The following is a 6,793-nucleotide window of genomic DNA, read 5'->3' as shown; positions in this document are numbered from 1 at the left end:
AATAGTGCTAAGATCAAAAACCTTGACCTATCTGTTCACTCCTTTGTTGGTTTGTCTGTTCATTCATTAATTAGTTCATGCATTTATTCACTTATGTTTATACTTATCTACCCATCAGTCCATTAGTTCATCTCTTATACAAATTTTTACAAAGTGTCTATGATTCAAGACTGGACTAAACTCTAGGGATTAAAAAGACAAGAACTACTTTATTCCTGTTCAGTCTAACAGGGAAAAGAGACACTTATGAAATAACAATAATATGTGATCAGTGTTTCAGTGGTAAGATGTTCTGAGAACACAGAAGAGTATGATGAATTTTGGAGAAGAGGACAGAATTCAGGAAGGCGTCATAGAGGTGGAGATTGTTTATTAGGTGGGTGGAGGGTGGTCATAGAATAAAATTTTGAGCAAAGCACAAGCAAAGCCAGAGACATATAGTAGTTTAAATTGTGTTGGGTGAGCAGTATACTGTTGCAGTATGAGATTAGACTGAGGAGGAGGGTTGGGAAAAGGAAAGGAGAAAAAGCAGATGGGGCCCCGCTGAGAAGGGCCTTGGATTCCACCGTCCAGGCACTGATTTTTTAAAACAGAAGAGTGATATTAGACATGTGGCAATCACTTAAACTTTTTAGTTTCACACCCTTAGAGTGTTTGATGAGATATATTTCAGGTTTCCTTTTAGCTTTAAAACTATGTTTTATATTTATAAAGCCAATCCATTAGAAATATTAAATACTGTATATTCTTTAATTTATATTATAACCATCAATAAAAATCACAATATCTATGAAGAAAATATCTTTTTTCATACACAAAATTTGTATTATCACAGATATTTACTTTCATTATAATGAACAAAATATAATATATTCCTATTAATATATTTGGTGTTTATTTTAAGGCTGGACATACTTGAGAAGATCAAGCTGTCTTACAGAATATACAGTCTTCTGATTGGTTTATTCCTATATCAGTAACTACTTTAGGTTGACCCAGGATAAATTTTTAAAATATCTTTTCCACACACAACCTTCTCTATTATTTGTGCTTTTATCAATAAGTTTTAGATAATCTAATTAGATTGGAGTAGTTTAATATATGTTTTATAATTTGAATAATTACTTCAAAAATGTATTGCGGTCTTTTTAAAAATTTATTTATTTTGTGGTACGCGGGCCTCTCACTGTTGTGGCCTCTCTCGTTGCGGAGCACAGGCTCCGGACGCACAGGCTCAGCGGCCATGGCTCACGGGCCCAGCCGCTCCGCACCATGTGGGATCTTCCCGGACCGGGGCACGAACCCGCGTCCCCTGCATCGGCAGGCGGACTCTCAACCACTGCACCACCAGGGAAGCCCCCTAAATTTATTTTTTTCATTGAAGTATAGTTGATTTACAATGTTTTGTTAGTTTCAGGTGTACAGCAAAGTGATTCAGTTTTTTTATACATGTTTAAAATATATACAAAAGAATATATATGTATATTCTTTTTCAGATTCTTTTCCCATATAGGTTATTACAAACTATTGAGTATAGTTCCCTGTGCTATACAGTAGGTCCTTGTTGTTTATCTATTTTATATATAGTAGTGTGTATATGTTCCTCCCAAATTCCTAATTTATCCCTCCCCCCACCTTTTCCCTTTGGTAGCCATAAGTTTGTTTTCTATGTCTGTGAGTCTGTTTCTGTTCTGTAAATAAGTTCATTTGTACCATTTTTTTTAGATTCCACATATAATGATATCATATGATATTTGTCTTTCTCTGTCTGACTTACTTCAATTAGTATGATAATCTCTAGGTCCATCCATGTTGCCGTATAAAACATTGGGGTCTTTTATGTCTTACATTGATAAATGAAGAAAACTCAAAGATTAAGAATTGTTTGAATTTTACTTGAGTAAATTAGTAGCAATCAAGTGGGTATTTGATTTACAAAATGTATTTTCATTACATATTTTTCATTTAATATTTTAACACTTGTAATATAAATTCAGCTTTAAAATATGGGTAGCTGAGACCGCTGCTACAGACCAGTTCTGTTGTCATTCAGAATTTAAGCCCATTGATCAAATGGCATAACATGAAATAAAAGAAAAAAAATTGGATGGGGGGTGCAACAAAGAAAAATGGGCCCCATATCTAAATAAAATACAAAAATCTCCTATGAGGAACACTGCCATCCTTTTGCCCCAAATACAGAAATGAAAACACTGATGTCAAAAGTGACAGAGGCACTGAGAAGGGCAGGGCTGTATTACAGTCTTCTGAACTGGTTAATGATACAGTAACCAAGCCGCTTTTATCCTTGCCTGTTGTCTGACTATAATTGTCTACTCTATTTGATTGCATCTTCTTGAATCCTTTTTTTCTCCTTCCCTCAAATCTTTATCCTTCTGGTTTCTGTACCACATTTCCACAAGTATTAATTAAAACCCTTGATGGATCATTTCAGATTTGAATATCCATTCGTATTTATTTTCCTCCACAGAAATTACTATTAAAACCAATCCAATAATTTAAAAAGCAGTGTGGGACTTCCCTGGTGGTGCAGTGGTTAAGAATCCGCCTGCCAATGCAGGGGACACAGGTTCGAGCCCTGGTCCGGGAAGATCCCACATGCCGCGGAGCAATTAAGCCCGTGCACCACAACTACTGAGCCTGCGCTCTAGAGCCCGGGAGCCACAACTACTGAGCCCACGTGCCTAGAGCCCGTGCTCCGCAACAAGAGAAGCCACCGCAGTGAGAAGCCCGCGCACCGCAACGAAGAGTAGCGGCCGCTCACCTCAACTAGAGAAAGCCTGCGCACAGCAATGAAGACCCAACGCAGCCTAAAATAAATAAATAAAATACATAAATTTTAAAAAGGCAGTGTGGATTTTCCACAGTGCTTGTGTTTTGAGAGTGTCATGGACTCGATTCAAGATAGAAGGTTAATCTTCAAAAGATGAGAACTTTGTATAGTGTTACAAAAAGGGTTTCAAGCCCCACAAAAGTAGTTGAAATAGTCAGTGGTTTTCAAAGGCACCTTAGCATTCAGAGAGGAGCCTTGGAAGAAGCAGTAATGGGGGCAAAGTGTAGGACTGCAGGGACACCCCCAGTGCCCACCCCTAACCTCACTTCATCATAAACTCTGCTTCCACCTCTACTGCCTATTTGTTCCAGATCCAATATTGTTTGAACAAACATTACAAGGAGGTGCCAGATGATTTCTAAGGTCCCTTCTGACCTGAGGTTCTATGAATTTTTATTTTCAAATCTTTTACAAAAACATAGAACTTCAAGTAAAAACTGTCAGTAATAACTGAGAGGCACAAGGTAGGATAAAGAAAACATTAAAAACAACAGAACCAAAAAATTTAACTTTTCTACTTCTTCCTATGAAATTAGACATTTTCTACTTAAATGTAGTGAAAAGACACAATTTTTAAAAGTTAAATCCCTTCAAACACTGAGGTATACAGTAAATGACAAACAGATCAGCAGGAAAACCTTAATTCGAACCTTCAGTTTGAATGTCCTACAGAGACAGACCTTGTAGATCTGCCCAAGAGCAGGAGAACTGGTTCTCTCCAGAAGGGGTCCTTTTCAAAGCAAGGGATGACACGTGGGAATTAGGGCATGCAGACATCACAAGATGCTTCTGTTCAGGGTCTCTGATTCCTGTGCATATGGGAGATTACCCTCTTGGTGTCAGTAAGAGTTGATATTCACTTAGATATACATACATAGGACATTAAACAACAGTAGCACAGAAGTGCCTACAAATGCACAGAGTGTGACTGGACACTACTGGACTGTCACAAAATGTGTCATTTTTCTTAATAAAAGTTGGCAGTCATCACCCCCGGTTGGATTTTTTTTTTTTTTTTTTTTTTTTGCTGCATTGGGTCTTCGTTGTTGTGCACGGGCTTTTCTCTAGCTGTGGCGAGCGGGGGCTACTCTTCGTTGCGGTGCGCGGGCTTCTCGTGGTGGCTTCTCTTGTTGCGGACCACGGGCTCTAGGCACGCAGGCTTCAGTAGTTGTGGCACGTGGGCTCAGTAGTTGTGGCTCGCAGGCTCTAGAGCGCAGGCTCAGTAGTTGTGGCTCACGGGCTTAGTTGCTCCGTGGCATGTGGGATCTTCCTGGCCCAGGGCTCAAACCCGTGTCCCCTGCATAGTAGGCAGATTCTTAACCACTGCGCCACCAGGGAAGCCCTGGTTGGAATTCTTAAGTAAATATTTATTGATTAAACCTCATAATGTAACAAAAATTCATGTTACTTAGGGGACAGCGTTTCTAAACATTCTCAGCATTTTTCTGGAAATAATAAATACATTTTGTGAATTATAATAGTTTTAGAAATAATCTTAATGTAGTCCCATAAATTAAGACACATTTTCAGCAAAAACTCAGTCTATTTTAGGGATTGCTCTTCATCTGCAATATAACTAATAGGTATAAAAAAAAAAAACAAAAAACAGCTTTGGAGAGAGGCTCTGGGAGACACTTCATTCCATTCAACACCTAGCCTCCATAATAAAGGAATGCACAATGGAATGACCACTGGGAAGGCGGTAAAGGAAAGGAATGAATTAAGGGGTGAATGGATCATAGACTTACTTTTTTGCCCAGTTACATGAGATATTCCGGCTGTGAAGGAAAAGAATGCATAACCAGTGATTCCAATTTTAAGCTAATAACTATGCTTACATTGTACTCTACTGGTTTTTCATGATAAAGAAAAATAAAGAGATCAGCTAACTAGAGAGGAAGAATCCAGCCCATACTGTGTAAAGGGAAAGACGTTTCCCAAATATTAAGAAGAAAACTTCTTAATTCTGGGAATTTTGCTGTTTTTTGCCCCTTCATTAAGACAAAAGTGGCTAGAGATCCATTTCCCATAATTAAAGATGTAAGGGCAATGGTGTTCATTTCTGTTAGTTGCTGTAACTTCTTTGGATATCAAACTCCTTTTCTTCATTTAAAATAAATGACTAGCATAGCTTCCTCCACTCCAAACTAAATAAGGCAGCAATTTTCTATTTTAGAAAATGACTAATAGAACACATATTTCATAATGTCACATGATTCAAATAATTTATTACTCAGAAGCAATTAAAACCACTTCTGCACTTAACTTGTCCTAGAATGACAACTAAAGTCACTCTTTTTTAATTCTTCATTTATCAGACCACATTTATATGGAAGAAGAAACAAAATCTTCTCAGGTTCCATGAGGAGGGAAGAAGGCAGAATGAAATCTGACATAGTGTAAAAATATGGTGAAAGTGTAATCTTAGAAAAATTGCAGAAGGAATTAGACTTCTGTCTTTTTTTTTCTTTTTTTTTTTTTTTTTGGCTGTGCTGCCCAGATTGGGGTCTTAACCCCGCCCCCCCCGCCCCCAACAGGAATAGAACCCGTGCTCCCTGCAGTGGAAGCTTGGTGTCCTAACCACTGGACCACCATGGAATTCCCTACACTTCTGTCTTTCTAAGGGAAATTCTCTACTCATATTTCCCTGAACACAGATAAATGCCAGAATATGAAAAGAGAAAAAAGATTCATTGTATTAATTAAAATGTTCTTTAAAACAGTATTTCAAAATTCCACAGCACAGTAGGAAGCTTTCTAATTACCGTATTCTGAAATGCATCAGGTAAGTAGGTAGTGAAATGGATTAAGTTAGTAAAGTTGATTCTTTTGCCTGTTCTAATAAGGGCTTGCCTTCTTTTGTGATAAGTTGGCCGAGTCTCCTATATATGAAACTCTTGAACAAACTGTAAATTATATGTATCCGCTGGCCTGGAAATTTCTACCCTTGATATTTTTGTTTTTGTTGCCCATTTGGGGGGCCAGAAGAGAGGATGCAGGCGAGGCAGAGTGGTGCAGTTTCCGCTCAACTCTACAAATCAGAAACAGGCTGGCATGAAGGGGAACACAACCCCAGGGCAGGGATCAGGGTGAGGTGAGTGTGAGTGAGTCAGCAAGTGCAGGGTAGGATCCTGCTTCACTTAAAATTCTGATATTTTGTTTAGCACTGATTTCTTATTTTGTCTTAATTTTGACTTCTTACAATATTGCATTACCGAATTTTTTGGCACCCACTTATATTTTGTGCCCAAGCTGAATGCCTCCCTCGCTCACCCTAGTCCTGGCTTCTTCAAGCAGTACTGGGCTCTGCATTCAAGTAGAGCCACACTATGGAGCCACACTACAGCACAGTCTCTCCCTTTTACCCGCCTCGACTCTGACGGGCCAGGGAAGGCTTTTACAAGAGCTACGTTCTCCCTGCATGCAAAACTGAAAATGAAGAGTACAGGAAAGTGTCTTCTTTGTCTCATAGGGAAGCTATGGGAGTGTTAGGAAGCAGTCGTCATTGATGGAACTGACACTGGGACTTTTAGCTGTTCTCTCTTCTAGTACTTATTTGTTTCTGGACAGGATCCATGATGAGTAAAAGAACTAATGCCCTGAATGTGGATTTATTAGCAGGAGAAATGAGGAGTCAGAATAACACATTCACCCAAAAAGTATGAAAAAATCCCTCCAAAGCATGCTAAGTTAAATAAAAATGAGAGGCTTGATATACATACATTGTAAATGTGACATAATCTCTTCTAAAGCATGAAATGGGCAAGATTACATGTGATAGAGCTAAACTAACACCAAGGGTACTTTTCCATTCTTGAAGAGATCAAAATAATACTTCCAATCTCATTGCTAAACTTCTCATCAGCCTTGCTGGTATCTGTCTCCTTGTCTTTTAAAAAAAGATATGCTTACAGTCTTCAGGCAGGGGCAGATGCTGCC

Source organism: Leucopleurus acutus, assembly GCF_964270905.1.
Source record: "Leucopleurus acutus genome assembly, chromosome: 6".
NCBI classification, from domain to species: Eukaryota; Metazoa; Chordata; class Mammalia; order Artiodactyla; family Delphinidae; genus Leucopleurus; species Leucopleurus acutus.
Note: the sequence above shows the minus strand (reverse complement) of the source record.